General features: G+C 45.3%; 1 long non-coding RNA gene across 1 annotated transcript in view; it reads right to left on the bottom strand.

The window, feature by feature from the left end:
- Positions 1-10,797, bottom strand: part of LOC104153257 (uncharacterized) — a 457,768-nt gene extending 446,971 nt beyond the window's left edge. The window contains exon 1 of the long non-coding RNA XR_011144058.1: positions 10,680-10,797. This is a non-coding gene — a long non-coding RNA (uncharacterized lncRNA). The remainder of the gene's footprint in view (positions 1-10,679) is intronic.
- Between the last annotated feature and the right edge of the window lie 7,152 nt (positions 10,798-17,949).

A 17,949-nucleotide genomic window follows, 5' to 3' on the forward strand; every position in this document is an offset into this window, starting at 1 on the left:
AAAGAAAAGAAAAACAAACAAATCAAAAAACACGCACACACCAACAACAGAGTAACAACTCAGTGGTCAGGGTGATATTGTTATATGGCATGAGAGACCTTCATCAAATTCCTTGTTTTGCCCCTTAAACAAGGACATTAAGAAGCCAGAGTTCAGAAAGGACTTGGGGCTGCCCCCCAACTCCGCTCCTTGCCCATACAGGAGATGGGTTAAGGAATGGTAGCCTCAGTGCAATACATAGCAACGTACCCTTCCCCTTAACAGAGATAAGTATGGCTCAAGTTGAAAAATACATTCACCGAAAACACTACACAGCTGCCAAAAAAATGGCAAAACCAAGACGACCTACATAATCTTCTTTAGCTTCTATTTTGGCCTTTAGGAATGCCAGTACCTGTCACAGCCCTGACTGGCACAGCCTTTTCCATATTATGCGCAGATCCTGGAAGCCAAAAACTAAAAGTTTATGAGCTGTTGTAATAGTTACTTCAGCTGCTGCTAGATCAGAAGATAGCATAAGAACGCAACTCTTCAGCTTGGTCTTTCTCCAGTTAAGGCATCAAGAGAGCTAAGGCTTCTGTGAAAATGGAATGGCTTGAATGCAGAAGTTACCTTTAAATGCCACTTATGAGGCTTGACCCAGCAAGCGTTTTCCAGGTAAACTACACACACACTACGAAGGCTCCACACAACATGCAGTGCATACACTCACTAAAAAGCGAGATCCACATCTGTGGAATCAAACCAAAGAGATTCAAATTCACAGCTCTCTTCTACTGAATGCATCACCCAGGCTTCAAGTTAATCTGGTAGATCTTCAGCTCTTCTATCAAAATTTAAAAGAAAAAGGCTCACTTGACTGAAGAGAACACATAGACTCTCTGCACAGAGGGAGATTACCCTAGGCACTTAACTAGAAGGACCTTCATCTGAGATGCTCAAACCCCAGGTTCTAGCTCTGGCTCCTAAACTCCTGTTTTATCCAATGACACCTAATAGGAGAAAACACCACAGAAACAGAAGCTAAAGTCAAAGCCTCTTTCTTCATAGGCTATAGAGACATGCTCCAGGGTCAGGCTCTCTCTAGCAAGAAGCTCTTGAATGCTTTTCGAAAAGCAGTCTCAGAACTTCACGCACTGAGAACAGCCTCCAGCCAGTGCTCCAAATCTTTCACTAGCAGTAAGATCAGGGTTTGAACACCTCTAAGGCTGAGGAAGAGTTTTTTTTTTCCTGCTTTCTGGACAACTAGTCTAATCCAACTGTTAGAATGGCTTCAGTCTTTAATGAAGAGCATGCTTCTTGAAAGGGCAGAGGCTTTGGTTTTGATCTGTTCAGGCTGGGGAAACCTCAGTCCAGTTCTTCTACTTCCTGGATACAATCATCATTTTTGCTCGCTCTTTCGCCAATTACAGAACCTTCAAGATCTCCTCCCGCTCCCTGCACTATACCCACATTCAGTTTTTGAAACCAAAGAGGAATGAAGTGCCAATCTCAAAGCAAGATTACAGGCCATGAACTCCAAGTGGTGTTCCCTCAGTTAGATGCATAAGTCTCAGGAAAGGTATGACGGCCTCCCTGGCCACAATGCTTCCATACCAGTTTACAATAAACCTTGCAGCATCCCATCAGATTCAAACTAAGCTGACACCTTTGGCTCTCCAGAAACACTTAGACTCACTCCTCTAGTGGATAATTAGGTGCTTCATCTACAATGAAGAAACTGGCTTGTTACTCTACCCACAGTTATTTGATCATTATTCTCACGGTACACTCTAGATTAGGCAGACATATCTTAAGATATTTTGGGAGATCCTGTACATTCCTCTCACGCTGCTTCTTAAGCAGCTTGCTTTGTGAATGAGGAAATATTTACTTACAAAGCTCCTCCCCATCTTTACTGGAGTATGTTCTTTTTTTCTGAGTAACCACCAGAGTACTAAGTCAGCTGCTGCTTTTATTATAAAAGCCAAATGATTCTACATTGGTCAAAACCACTGACATCAAACTAGTTTTTCATTTGATATTCTTGTATAATATCATTCACATTTGATGTAAACCTTCAATGAACACATACTCTTGAGAAGCAGTCTGGGTTTTAAACCATAGGAAAATGATAAACTGAATAATGAGGTAGAAAGGCTTTTCCCAATTCCTTTCGAAACTTACATAATATCTACTATGAAAGAGCCCTGATCTCTGACTGAGGCCGCCAGGTACTTCATGAATATAAACTGAATATATTAATTCTTTCAGTCCTTAAGCTGCCAAGTGCAGCGCACTCCACTGCAACAAGAAAACCTAAGTACGTTTCACATCAGAAACGTGTTGGACTATGCATGCAAGCTGCACAGAAATAGTCTGTTTTTTCTTGCTGAGGTTCATGCAGAAAATATGATTTAGATGTGTTTTAGTCTTTCCACATTCCGTGAAGCATTTCCTTAACCTAAACAGAATTTTTATTTTAAGTTGCTTGGGATTAAACAAATAACTTGATCCCCAAGCAGCTTTCACAATTACACCCTTTGCTCCCCTCCCTGCAGTGAGGTAACACAGCTGCTCTATTATCTTGTCTTTTTATCATCAGACAAGACACCACCAACACTCAAATGTCAACTTGAAGACAGCCACCTTGTTTGGATGACAAACCCCAGAGTATGTCCATGTTCAGGACTCTTTGATAAAAAGTTAAAAGTCTAAAAAAAGGCTGAATAAACAAGTATTGTGTTACAGATTAGCCAGGGTTGCTGCTGCTCTGGACAGAGACAGCAAGAGAAGAAAAAGCGAGAGGTGGTAATGGCATATTCATGCACAGCCAAATATATCCATTGGGATCAAACATGAAGCCAACCCCCTCCCCCCATTATATTACAGCAGAGAAAAATGATCAACAGAACCACAACAAAGCCAAAGCACATCTGTATTCCTGTGGAAAAGAACTAGCAAGATCTTCTTATCCCTGTGCCCTGTGTGTGGCAGCTCAGCAAGGCAGCAGCCTCAGCTGATTTTTAAACTTGCCTTGAAACGGTAACAAGCTGCAAAAAATTGTCATTTATTTTTCTGCAGGCCAACACCCTGGGATGTTGGCCCTCAGAACTCTTTACAGAATGATTAAAAAGGTATCCAAGAGTGACTCTGAAATACTTTGTAAAAAACACACATGTACTGTTGAGCTGACTCATTACCAATTTTCACACGGCGCAGCTAGAGTATATTTAATATTTCCATCAACTAATGACATCATTTCATAAACACTGCTGAAGGATTAGTGGTACAGCATGATTTCAAAAGCCAATTTTCAATTTCAGGCAGTGTTCCCCTTACCACATTCACGGGTTGAAACAGCTAACATGATGTATCTGATCAAGACCAGTCAGAAGCTTTAAGTGACAATTTTTTACCTTTTTTATCCTATGTGCTCATAACTTTATAACATACTGCTCATAACTTTATAAACAAGGTCTTTACAAACAGGATCATACTTCATGGGGACAGATAAGATCTGTTGAAATACTGTTCTTGATTTTACTTGTTCTCTAGTAACACCTGAAGTCCCCAGGCAAGATCAGGTCCTACTGTGCTAGACATACCGTGCACAGAAGACTTTAGGTCCTGGTCAATGTAGTCTAAATAGATAGGACAAGCAGTAAGTGGGTGACTAAAAAATAAACAGCTTACCCTGGGTCACACAGGAAGTCTGTGTCAGAATCAATAGACAAATGTAGATCCTTGATTCCCCATCTCTTAAGTTTAATAACATCCTTCCTCACTCTTTCTGAAAAAAGAAGCAAGGCATCAGCCTATAGCATTACTAGCATCAGTTATTTTTAATCGCCCTTTCCAGGAAACAGAGCTACGCCAAGGATCAGCCAGGCCCACATGTTTAAGCTACGGACAGAAACTAACACTCAAACTTGCTGAAGCATGTAAGAAGTTCACCACGTGAGAGGATTTTTCCTTCCATCTCAGCTACCTAAAATGGAAAATACTTGCCATCATGCACCTCACCAGAACACACCCCCAAGAAAATCAACATCTCACCAGAAGTATATTACAAGGTGTATTCCTAAATATAATATACATGTATATAAAATATATATTTATACATATTTATATACACACACACATATACATTCTCTCTCTCTCTAGCCTAGCAGCTCATATGCATCACAGAGTTCACTTTAAACTAGCCAAATAGTCAGATGAAAAATTGCATCCAAGCTGTACATATCAGCCCATTGCAATTAAAACACATCCAAATTCTAAATTCCAGAAAATAGACTTTGTAATGATACAATTGCTGACTGCATCTACCAAATACTCTATTGCTGTCCTGCAAACATGCTCTCCATTTACAAGCACACAGAAAGCTACTTTACTACCAATTCCTTCACTGATGGCACATTTTATTGACAAAATACAGCTGAGCCACCTAAAGCAATTTCAGCTACAGAATAACCTTTCACACAAGAAGCTAACCAGCTCCTCCATCCATTTGCAGTGGATTTAGATTAGCAAACAACACACATTTATGTCCTCTGAATAGGCTCATGTCAGTTGACAGCTAAGGACAGGGTAACGTTATAACAGTATTTCATCTTTGATTCCTGGGAAGTCAACTCTAACCTACCCAAGAGTAAGAGGTTTGGATTCTCATTCCACCACAAGCTATTTGATATCTCTGTACCTTTTCTTCTGCTTTCCCAGTTTCCCTTTTCCTTTGTCTTACCTCTCTCCTGTGTTACAGGTTTCTAATTACACTTCTGGGAAAATTATTTCACTTCAAATAATACTGTTCAAATTAAAAAAATACCGCCCAGTCTTCCCACAAACTTAGAAAGTACCAGAGACACACGTACATCTGGAGTACACACTGGAATTGCTGCTTATAAGACCCAAGTCAGCAAAAGGGAGGCCGTGCAGCTACAAACAGACAAGTTCTCCATCAAATAAACGCTATCACTGTTAAGATCCCTATGTAAAGTTACACTTCTCTCAAATGCATTTGTATAAAGGTGGATTCCATTTGCTTCTGGGAGAAATCCCACATCTTAAGACATGACAAGACTTGGAGCTCCACATTAGAGAAACTTGCTAGGAAGAAAACATTTTAAGAACTACCTTTATTGTTAGGCTTAATCCTGTATTCCTGTCAAGTCTGTCCTTCCAGTGAGTTTGTGTGATCAAAGATGCTATGGTTGACCTTTCAGATTTTGTCCTTAGATCATCCAAAACACTAGTTTACTGCCAACTGCTCTTAGCATCTGTCCTGTGCTAACTGCCTTGCCCTCTCCAGCCTAATTACTATGCTAAGTAATTTCAGGGCTGGATGGGGAGAGGGGGAAAGACCACATCGCAGCATACTCTCCCCAAAATTCATACCTAAAGCACACGCCATGCCAGGTGGTCAGATGGGAGAAGATAAACTCTAACATATCTGTGCCAGTTTAAGTGGCACAGTGGAAATGCAGATAAATAATGCTTGTAATCAGATTGCAAGTTTCCAATAGAAATATTAGACATGCACAAGTGAAAAACACCTGCTGAATAAAAACAGACAAGGCCTTGCACTATCAGATCACACAGTTCAGCTCTATTCTCAGACTGAGAGCACTCACAGCACAAGAACGTGAGTTACAGCAGCTAGCAGTCTGCTACTACTTCCAGAACGGTACCTCTGGCACCAGAGACTTATCTCTGCAGAAGGTACTATAGGGGGAAACATTTCAGCCATGGAAGGCTGGCTGATTTTCTCAGACTTGTTAATTAACCCCATGCAAAAGAATTCAGCACTCCCCTCTAAGTCCCTTTTAGGTTCACAGGTCACATCCAGTTTGTGTTAGGACGCACACACAATCTCAGGTTGCTGCTGTCCCAGATAAGATACTGTCCCTGTGTTCTTTCACAGTTCAACCAGAAAAACCCAGATCCGGTAATTTATTCCTGCAGACTGAAAACCAACCAAGTCACAGCTAACATAGCTCTAACAGAGCCCCCTCTAACAGCAAAATATCACCTAGAAAATGAGAAAGTGTATAGCACTCCCCTAGGCCAGGAAACAATGCAGAGAAACAAAAACCAGTGAGCTCACAGAGTAGCTTGCATGATCACATCTGGTAGCTGGGAAGTTTAATTCTCCTCCCCATACAGCCATTCTAGTTCTCTTGTCGTGAGCTTAGATGCTTGTTAAGCTGCTATTTTGGAGAGCATATATGTACCAGACTTCATGTAAGAGACCTCATTTGTCCATCTGCCTATACCCTTCAGTTCACCTGCACAGCACTTGAACATTTTTTGATGCTCCACAGCAAACATATGGTTCATATCTTTCTTGTGCTTCATTTCTCAAGGACATTACCTAATACCTTATTTCCTGTGTGACTGAGAGGTAACACAACAATCCTGCACTGGGGCTGTGAAACCTCTACATAATTGTTTCTTGATGCCTCACGAGGAAAAGATATTTCTGTTTGGGAGTGCATTATTAGTTACTTTCCTTCTCCCATTAAAACAAGCTGATCAAAGTCATAGTGCTCCCTCAAGGCGTTGCACTCTATAAGCTATTTCAGTTTCCTAAAAGAAGAAAGTAGCTAAAGTCCAAAGAGCTAACACATAGCATGAGCACTTCTCTTTTTACCCATTTCCAAACAATCACTTTTGGTTTCTTGTGATCTGAAGATATATGAAAAGAGCAGATCTAGTGAATCCAAAACTATTCAAAGTTCAGCTCAAATTCCTGTGGTAATTTCAGAGCTGGATTTCTACTCCCCTTCCTCTTTAAACCTCGGGACACCCCCAACTCCACTGAAGAGCAGATGCTCTTCATTAAACTACCTCCACAACCCTTTCCTCTTACTACCCACAGGGTGCCACAATGCCCAGGATAGGAAACCTAGGTTAAAACAAAACAAAACAAACAAACAACCTTCTTTGTCAGAAGGCACCAGACACTACACCCCAAGCCTATAAGGTATTCTCATATAGGAAGTCTCTTTCCCATCTCTCCTCCCAAACTCACGTCTTTCATCTGTTGGTTCAGTATGCCAGCCATTTTATTAACGCACCACATCTCATCATTTTCTTTTCAGTGAAAACAGGAAAAGAATGTTCTGATGAACTAAAAACACTAATTTAGTTTCCTCTAATCAGGGCAGGGTCAAAGAGAAGTTGTTAGGAAAAGTCAGGAAAGCAAACTATTCATACACCCCTACAAGTATAACCCCCAAGTATAACACATCTTGGCTTGTTACTGACACAAGAGCTCCTCTTAGCAGAAGCAACCATTACCTACACACAAACAGCAACAGTCCCACACCCCAACCATGCTCTCCCAGCAGCACTCACTAATACCTAGCCTCTTTAGCCTATCCAATACTGCTAGACTGATGAGCTTCTACTGCTACCAGCTGACAGTCAAAACCCCCAGCTGAGAGAAATTAGGTGTTTATAGCGTAGAAAAGTTGACTAGCCTGTTTTGGAAGCCCCTGAGAGTTTATTGCTAAGCGCTAGAAACAGTATGTCTACGTATTAACCTTCTTACAAAGCTATTAGGAAAAAAGCAAAAATTAGGTTAATGTTTTTCATTACGCTACTAAATTGAAAGTTCCTTTCATCATTTAAAAATGCTGCAAGTACTTAAAAATATGTAAAGGCAAAATGTCCACTGTATCCATTTTAAACGGATGGGAAGAAAATATTTATGTTTAAAAGCCAGCTATTTAGCAAGTATAGGATAACCTAGCTCTCAAATGTTGTACCTCCCTATATTCATATGCAGGAATCAGAGGTAATAAAAGGTAGCAGCTATATGTGCCTGTGGAAGATATTTACTCTGGATGGGAAAGCCTGCACAAGGGTTCTGTGAACCAACACTGTCCAGCAATCTTTCATAATGCAGAACTCAACGTTTTGAAAACAACCCCCTTTAGAACTACACAGTCAAGACATTCATTTGCTGAAGGGTATTTTAACAGCAGTACTGCCAGACCTCTAAACAGAGACTCTGCACCAGTTCTAGTCTTTGCCCCACACAGACCCCTTTGGATACATATATTTAAACGAGACAGCCAAGATCTGCAGTCAGAAGGAGATCTGAAGGGCCTTTGGTACACGGAGCACAGCTCTTTGACCAAGTTGAAAGTCAAGGGAAATGCAGAAAGGAATAAATAATCAAAAGAATACAAATAAAAAAAAGCTGGTAAGACACTGCGAGATGCAGCTGTATTCTGATATTCCTAGAATACCAAGAAAACAAGGGATTTCTTTTGTTGTTTAAAACAGATTTTGTTGTAAATTACAGTATTACACAAACAGAAATGCCCAGTATCAACAGTTTTGTATTGTCCACCTGACTTTAACTCCCTTATTCAAGAAAAGAATCAAAGTTGTATGGGTCCAGAAAAATAGAGCAAGTTTGGGTATCACCTAGGAGTCCAGTGATCAGAGCAGTCCCCTTAGTAGGGAAAAGACATGCGTCAACATGTTACTCTCAGGGTTGCTCAGGAATTTACATGAATCATTCCTCGAAGAAAATGCAGAGACTGCTCTTGTATAAGGAGGCCCCAGGGTTATAACATCTGAAGGCAAGATCCTGGGTGCAGTAACTGGATGGAGTGAGGCCCGTGTAAACATGGACAGCCACTCCTTGCTAAGACTCCCAGGAAGATTATTAACTCCAGTGGAAAGCAGGAGTCTCTCTCTGTCTCACACACACATAGTCACCTACCTTGACAGAGAACCGAGCATGTCTCCTTAGTATCTTTACAAGTTGTTAATAAAATGCAGCACAGGACTATACATTGAGAAAAGAGCACCCAATGTCATTGGGACTGATCTGTGAGCAAAGATAGAGTAAACATGAATGACTAGAGGGGCATGGCCCCAAAGGGAAAGACTTGGCAACTATAAACAGATGCATGTTAGAAGAATTATTAGGATGCCTTGAAGTATATTTTGGGGAAACGGAATGGAATAAAGAAAGTTTATGATGAGCAGCAGGGAAAAAAAAGCTCTAGCAGGCAAGTACATTACAGAGTAGAATAGTCTTGAACATCTCAACCAACCGATCTTTACCGCTTCTCTTCTGAAATTAGACTGGAAAAAGCTTTAGGTAATGAAAACAAGAGATAAAAAAGAAACTATCTGGAGAAGGAAACAGAAGACTACTTCATTTCTCATTTGCCAGATAACTCCTTGCAGAAGTCAGCCTCAGCTACCCAGATACAGTACCCAAGCCTCACATTTGAGATTCTAGATTTGATATATTTTAATTTCAAGACCAGGGCAGATACAAATGCATACCTTCCTACTACCAACTGGACTGGAACCAGTCCAGTGGATTTTTAGCCCAATGAAAGAGAAACTTTCTAGAAATGTAGAATTACAAGGGAAAAAAGAAAGACTGGAGGTAGAAATCATCTGAGGAGGTTACCTAGTCCACCCCAAACCCTAAGGCTGGATACCATCACCGGGAAGAACAGGAGAAGAGCAGCTTTGAGAAAGTTGGGCAAGCTATTCCAACGCAGCACTGTCTTTACAGCTGCCCCCGATGCCTGGCCTGGCTCTTCCCTATGGTCATCTAACTACCTAATTCTCTTCCCTAAGCATTATGGGCACAGAAAACAGATCATTCCCTTCCTATTTGCAGCAGATGATTGTGTTGAAAAGCTTTTTGCTATTCAAACTGAGACTGATTTCATGAGACTGCTGCCACTTGCACAGTCTTGCTGCAATGGTTTGTGTGATTTGGGGGATTGTGAAGAGGAGGATCACAGAGTTTTTAGAGGCTAGGAGACGCCGCCGATCTGGTGCATCACATTCCTTACTTTATATCCTGACAAGATAGGAACACACTTGCCTTGGAATCTCTGACAGGTTCAGTTCAGCTCAAAAACGATATTTAACCTTCAACTTGTTATAACATGTAGAAAGTCATAGTATTTTGCAACTCTGGACCTGGAAGGAGCAAAAACTTTTGAATGCTAATCTTTTAGCCTGAGATACCTATAGCATTGCCACCGCCGATGTTACTGTATTGCAGTATTTGTTTATTCTAAAGCTCCACCTCCTGGAGCCATGATAGTAATACAGAAATTGCTCAACTGTCACTTCATAGAGGGGTGCAAGTTGAAACGAGAGTTTAAGAGAGTTAAAGGGTCAAGACTTAAGATGATAAAAGAATCCCAGATTTGCTAGTTAAAAAAAAAAAAAAGAAAGCAAATCTCATGATTTGGGGGGAGTCAATTTAATTTCTCAGTGTTTAAGAGTAGGAACTTCCGTAACACAGAGTTGCTGTAGTCATCTCTGTTTAATCTCTTGTTAGAACCCTGTAAACCCTGCAAAGATAAGACCATTTCCACTTTAAATATATAAAGCTACTTAGGAACGTTTCCCATCCATTTCACTCATTCCCGCTTTTCCTTTCTACAACTGGCATTCTACAGTGAACCTCAGACACGATCCAGGCTTTTAAGGAGAGCAGCGTACCGCACTTGCTTCAAAACACACGTTTGAAACACAGGATTAGAGCGACCAGCAGCAGAGCGCTTCGCTGAACCGTTATTAACTGGTACTTGCTTCCAGGAGCTTCCATGTCACCTGCTGACAGCACCTCTGAGGCAAAGGCGTTATTCACGCATGGGAAGGTAAACTTACGGCTCGGCACCGAGCCAGCACGGCAGTACCTGGGAGCAGCCGTCCCCCCCTCAGGGCAGCCCTCGCAGGCTCCATTCACGCCCCTCTTGCCGGGGCAGGCAGCCCCCGCCGGTCCAGCGGCGGCGGCGGCGACGCAGTGCTTCTAGCGGGCGAGAAAATGGCTGCGGCGCGGGGGCGCGTTCCCGGGGCGGCGGCGCCCTCTGCCGGCCGCGCGCGCCGCTCCCCACAGCGCCCTCGCTGCGCTGCCCGCTGGAAGTGAAGCGACGGCGAAGCCTGCACTCGCACGGTTTGCGGGGCCGTTCCCCGAAAAAGCGCGTTTGTCTGAGCCCCTCAGGTGCCAGCTAGGCTCCTCTGAGAGGTGCTGACCCCGCCGCCCGAAGAGGCTCAGAACGGCACGAGACCCGCCAGGTAGCTACGGGTCTCCTTGGCCACTGCTGTCAGTGCGCACAGGGCATCAGTCCGTCTACAGGGTGCGCAAGCAATGCACCCGGCCAGGTGTGTCTGCAGGGCGCGCAGCAGCGCACCCAGCCAGCTGTATGTATGTGGGCACACGGCAATGCACCTGGCCAGACATCTGCGGAGCACACAGAAATGCACTCGGCCAGGTGTCTGCAGGGCACAGGGCAATCTTGTTTGTGATTTTCTTCTGAGAAAACATAGCAGCCCACTTTCTTGGTTCCACCCTATAATGGCACTAACTGCATCGCAGAGCTCGACTCCAGGGCCCTGCCTGGAGGTGCTTTGTTGTGTGACACCCTGTTTCATCAGCCCACTGGTAAAGAGACAACACGGATAGGTAGTGACAGGTTTATGTTCCTTCTTCAACAAACGGTTTAAACTCATGCCCAGTATCTGACAAAGCCAGTCCTGTCACACCCAGCAGAAGTGGATGTGATTAGCATATGCCTTTAGGTGCTGCACCTTTCAATAAAGATGTCTCAGGACAGCACGACTGATGAAACTAAAGTTCAGATGTGGGTACATCAGCAAGTAGAAAAGCTGCAACTACTTTGCTCCAGGAGGCCAGGGGTTTTATGCCAACCAGGAGCCTTCCGATAAGATCAGCCTTTGATTTTGGCACATGACATTCCCCCCCCAACAGCTCAGGACATCAGTCCGTCGGGAAAGACGGACATCAGCAGCCTCAGGTTCTGCCATCAGCTGGAAGTAGATAGTTTCAGCAGGAGGTTCTAGCTCTCAGGGTGCTCCGCTGCAGCCAGGCGTGTGAGCTGCAGGGGCCCTGGGCTGGCTGGACCCTGAGGCCAGCAGCAGTCTACCCCGACTCGACTCACAACTCCACGCGCTCATGAGAAAGAATCTGTAGCAGCCAGCTTGCTCCCAAGTTTGTCTTCTGTTTGTAAACTATATTGCTCAAAAGAAGAGCATTATTTGCAAACATCGGGTGAAGAGGAAGCTCAGAGGGCTTTCCAGGCCTTTCTTGGCACTGGTGACAAGAATTTTATTGTGTCAGCTGTCACAGACCTATTCTCTATTTGGCAGACTGAAACGTAGCTGCTACCATGCAACAGAGCACCTCTGACCTCCAGGGAGGCCATGCTGCAGTAGCCAAGTCACATTACTGGGGGATTTCAGGATTCCATTTACTGTCATAGACTGAGGTCCAGCATCTTCAGGGTCTCAAATTCTTCTTCCCTGGGCTTTGCTACCATATTTCAGAGGGCAACTCTGCATTGCCCTCTCTCAAGTTTCTCATTACAGGAACTAGGCTGCAGAAAAGTTTCCTCACCCAGCTCACCTATCCAAGGAAGCCGTGTCCTTCTTGCTGGCTAAAGTGTGTGTTGGTGGTGATCTAAACTACTGTGCAAAGCATGCTTTGCTGGGTTTACTATCTCCATACCCATCATCATCGTGCACCTATCTATTCACGTTGCTTACCCAGAAGGCTCTGCTTTCACATCAGCCTTTTTTATAATGCTCGTTGTTTTCCAAGATTATAAAACAACTCCAAGAAGGGCTGTTTTCCAATTTGCTGCCTGCTTTAAGTCTTTGCATCAGACACTTCAAAGGAAATAGACAGAAGTAAGTGCTCAAAGAAACAAACAGACAAGAAAACGCCTCTTCTCCATCCTGCTTTTGAGCTCCCCTTCCTCATCCCTCTCTTGTGATCAATGCCACAATGTGTCAATATTAACAAATATAGGGCTTTTTGGTCACCTCTGGAACAACCCACAGAGCCCATGGCAAGACAATTACAGATACCCAGACAATTTCCCCTGTGCGTCTGATCAGTCATATTGCCAGCACATCCCAAAGGCCAGTTTCACAAGCATTTGCAGATCTGCTGCAAGGCAGTCCCAGGGCATCTGTCCACCAGATTATTGCAATAGACTGTAGTGACAGCAAGAGGTGAATGGCGATAAAACTGTCTGAAAGTATAAGTGTGACGGTGAGGGGTCAGACCGGACCTAGCAGCAGGAGCTAAACAGCTGCAGTTTTGGAGCTGTTGGATGTAACAATTCATATGTAATACACAAAGCCAAGCTCTGTTTCTGTTACAGGAGTACCAACATATGGCATTAGAAACCCTAATGCCAGCACACAAGCAATGGCACTCTTTGAATAAACTGATGAAGCAGAGGGAGAACTATGTTGTCCCAAAGGTTAAGGTGAGGATTTCTGCTCTCATTGGCCCAGCTCGTTGTCCTCATCCCCAGCATAGCTTAAGATCAGTTTGAATCCTGCAGATATCTGACCTGGGTCCAGTTCTGTTACAGACTGTTATTAATAAGGCAGCAGCATAATACAAAATGAGAACATGCTCCTGAGAACAGGGAGAGGACAGTGAAGGGGGAAGCAGTTGTAAAGACCTTATGGAACAAGATTAGAATTCAAAGTGACCTACAAAAGATCGGAAAGGGCCGCAAAAAAATTGAAAGATGTAGCTGAAGGGAGACATGGGCAGACCAGTACACTTAAGGCAAAATCAAATATACACCATAGGGCATCATGGCTCAGACATAACTTGGGCAGAAAACGACTTTGAGATTGTGGTGGACCACAAATTGAATAGAGTCAAATATCACTTTGAGACATATATACAACACAGGGGAGGCGTTATCCCAGGCTGCTTGGGAGGCCCCAGCTGGCGAACTGTATCCTAATTTGGGTACAGCAATTTAAGAAAGAGGGAGACAAATGGGAGAAGAGGATGGCTCAGAACAACATGTCATATCAGGAAGGGCTGGGTCTGTTTAGTCTAGCAGGCAGAAAACAGGGGCGGTGGGATAAACTAATAGGGATTGCAGCGCACAGGAGAACTGTTAAGCAGGAAGTCAATCACCAGGCTTTTCTCGGTACTGTAGAATTGCAGGGGGACAAGATGAGGAATAGAAGCTTAATTTGCTGCCAAGATGATTTAGCTTAAATATTTGGTGAAATCTTTGCTGAAGTGTAGTCCGTCCCAGTGGTTCTCTCTCTCCCTGGGAGTCTTCAGGGCCAGACACACCAGGGAGGAGGAGGCTGAAGGGTGGGCAGTGTTCCCTGGCATGGCTCACACCGCACGCGGTATGACAGGGAGCTGCTGGCCACAGCACACCCCTGTTCTGCCTGTCCCATGTTTCATCAGCACAGCTATGTCCCCTAGGATCTTTTGGCAAGCTCCAAGAACAGATTAGATGCAGTTTTGCTGGATCCTGTCCAGCCCACACTTCTGCCACACCTAGCACACGTTATTGCCTAGGGGTGCCCAGCGGTATGTTAGCTATCACACCAAACCTACCCCAGACTTGCCGCCCTGACGTCTCCATGGGCAGCACAGAGGGGCAGCACAAAGCTGGTGAGGCCTCGTGGTGCAGACCCGTCCTCTTAGCTGGTCACAGCCTCAGGGACCACAAGAGCTGCAAGTTTCTCGCTACAGTGAAATTCAAGCCGTTTCCAGCTGGGCAGATCCCCGGGAGAAACAGCAAATACGTACAGTTGGCCGTTTTTTTGAGTGGCCCAGTTTCGAGTCACTTTGTCCACCCTCATCAAGCGATGCCATCACCTAATACTACCAGAGATGTAGGACATGAAGCTGCTTGTTTGAAAAAAAAAAAGAAAAATAAAAAGAAAATTCGCCCGGACCTGTCAATAGGGTAGCAGGAGAAAGAGTTCAGTCGCAGAGCCGCCACCACGAAGCCACGGAGCGCATCTTCCCTGTCCGCAACCAGCCTGGCTGCCGCCCCACAGGGATAACGGGGGGGGGGGGGGGGGAAACACCCTTCCCCAGCCCCTACCTTCCCTCGCTATTTCACTTTTTCACTCCTCATTTCCCATCCGAAGGGCAGCGCCGCTCCTTCCCCGGCGACTTGGACCCTACCTTCCCCCCGCGCTCAGCCCTCCACCGGCTCCGCGCTCCTCTCGCCGCCGGCCGCGCGAGGCGACCGTTAGGGCGACCGTTAGGGCGACCGTTAGGGGCCGCGGCGCGCGCTCCGCCGGGGTGGGGGGGGGCCGCGCCCAGAGCCCGCGCGCCGCCGGGCAGGGCGAAGCGGGGCGCTGCGCGGGGTGACGGCGGGATAAGCAATTTGGGGCCGGGGGGGGGATTGGGGGGGGGTAAAGGGAGCCCCGAGAGGCGCCTGCGCCTCCCGCGGACGGAAGAGGGATCCGCACGCGGGATGCGGCGAGCGTCTGCCGCGGCGACGCGGGAGGACGAGCCTCAGGTGCTGCCTCCCCCCCCCCGGCTGCCTCTAGTAACGTAACAGAATTAAGGCAGGATTGGGCGCCGCATCACCCCTGCGAAACAAAACGGCTCGAGCAAGGAGAGCTCATCAGAAGGGCTCCTGGACAGCCTAGGCCTCCCCGCGAGGCCGCCAGGGCTCGGCCCGCGGCTCACCGTCCTCCTCGCGGCCCGCTTACGAGGCTGCCCGGCTGTCCCGCCTGCGTGGCTGCCCCAAGACGGCGGCCGTTACCGCTGGCTGCCTTGCTTTCGGCCTTCTCGGATGAAGGCAGGGAGCGTTAAGGCTTCAGCCCACCGCTACAAGAAGGCCTCTGCAAGCAGGACTTGCCGTCACCTTTCCTTCACAAGCTCGAGACTTGCTTTACTGTCATCTCCTCCTCTCCAGCCTAGAGCCCCCCCCCCCCCCCCAGGCCTCTCCTCGCCCGCGAGGAGCCCCGATGCGGTGCCACCCCAGCGGCAGCACCGAGGTCCCAAGTGCCGACTCGGGAGTCCCCGCCGCGCTCCCGGCCTTTCAGGGTGGCCCAGGCAGCTCCGTCCGCCCCTGTGCGGAGCCCGGCTAAGCCACGCTGTCCCAGTCGCCCACGGACCAGGGTCACCTCCCAGAAATGCTCAGCCTCAGCCTGTCCCAACCAGCTGTATTAAATTAACAAGACATACCAAACTTAACTGTCTGCGCACAGGCTTTTACTGACGTACTTACAGGTAAAACAAACAATGGATATAGTTATTTTGGCTCTTTCCTCTAGGCTGACAAGCACTAAAACAACCGTGGAGTAAGTTCCTCAAGTTCCATGTGAATATGTCTGTTATAAAGTCCAGATGCTGCTTAACTGCGTTTTCAAGGCCTGAATGCATGTTCATTGCCAGAAGTAAAACCTCAAGCTAGAACGCTCTTGTGTAGGGTTTCCTTCCATTAGCTTGAATACGTTTTTCAATTTGTAGTCTCAGTTTTGGCAACAGCGTCATCCGTTTGAGAAGAGCCATCAAACAGCCAAGTAAAGGAGGTGACAAGAGATACTAAGGTTGCCCTTAGCATGCGTTCATGATACGGTCCGCCAAGGCAGCACCTGAACAGGGAGACCGAGAACTGCCTGAAGCCCAGGGAGAGACTCGATCCCACCAGTCCAGCTGTCTTGACCTCACAGTCTTACGTAGCTGAATTTTCTCACTTGCCCACAAAATGCAGCTCTCTGCCATAGTAATTAAAATAGAGATGCTGCACAAAGCAACTGACAGCTTTTTTATGGGAAACTCCTGACCAGTAAGAACTGCCTTCTCTCGGTAAGCATGGTTACCCTCACCGTAAGTGCTGTAACTCCAGTTAATCCCAAAGGTAATACAATGTAGTCTGCTTTCCTGCTCTGTAGGAAAGGAAAATCTTTTAAAATCCTGGCACAGAATCTGCCTGCTACACCTTCTTTTGCTGTGACAATTTAACAGATAAAATATACTGCTCTTAGTAATATAAGGATTTGATTGTGTTCCCGTTTGCAATAGCAGGAACATGGTATAAATGCAGAACAGTATAGCTTGTTTTGCTTAAAGATACTTGAGCAGACTTTGAAAGGCGTCACAGCAGAGACATACTCGAGCATACGCAGCATTTTATTTTATTTTTATTATTATTTTTATAAAGCTGTAAAACAGCCCAGAGTATTTGGAGAGAGAAGAAACCACTCTGGAACAGGTCTGAAGAGTCAATATTTATGCTTATTTCATATGACAGCTCCGTGCATTGACAATAAGCCACACCACCACACAGGTGGAAATGAAGGTATAAGGACCATTAAACACTTTGAATTTTCACAATTGCAGAAGATATATATATGCCAAATAACATTAGGCTGAGGCACTATTAAATTTGCAGTGTTCAATGGCCCTCAAAATTTCTCATATCTTAACCTGCAGTGATGTGGTCCATCAACTATAAATTGGACAACAGAATAAAATATGCAGGGGAAATGCCAGTCGTGAGTAGTTTCTGTCATTGCTCACTCTGTTTATTGTCTGTAATCTAGCATACAATTAAGCTTCTGAATAGTTGTGGCAAGAGAGAGATGTTGTTAATACATAAACCAAATGTTTTTCCAGACTGGAATGTTTCTGCCCACCCTCTTCAATACCAATGGCATGTTCTTGTACATTTTTTATAACCTTAATGTCTCTTTCCTCAAAAAATAAGCCTCTCTTTTACTAAAGGACCTGGTTTAGAAGAGTGCCCATTAGACTAATCCTGCTGCTTTGGTCCAACTCACTTAAGTCAGCTCTTGTATCTCTAAGTATACAGGGAAGGGATCCCGTGGTCCAAACTCTTCTTCATCTCCCCTCAGGATCCACTCACTCCACGCACTCCAGGTGCTTGTTACCCCACTGTGGCTGTTACTCCTGCTGGTAGCAAAAGTGGCTGAAACACCCGGTGCGCAGGGGTCAATCCTGGCTATGACTGACCAGTCCAGAGAATTTCTAAAGGACAGAAGAGTTCAAGAACTTCATAGTTACTGGCTGCAATGCAAATGGATAGAGATGAGCAGCTTTTCCAAGAAGTGAATGTGAAGACAGGAGATCAACTTGTAACCGAAATAATGGAACAGTTGCTTACAGTGCACCTTGCAAACTAGTTGATG

This window comes from Struthio camelus, chromosome 14 (genome assembly GCF_040807025.1).
Source record: "Struthio camelus isolate bStrCam1 chromosome 14, bStrCam1.hap1, whole genome shotgun sequence".
NCBI classification, from domain to species: domain Eukaryota; kingdom Metazoa; phylum Chordata; class Aves; order Struthioniformes; family Struthionidae; genus Struthio; species Struthio camelus.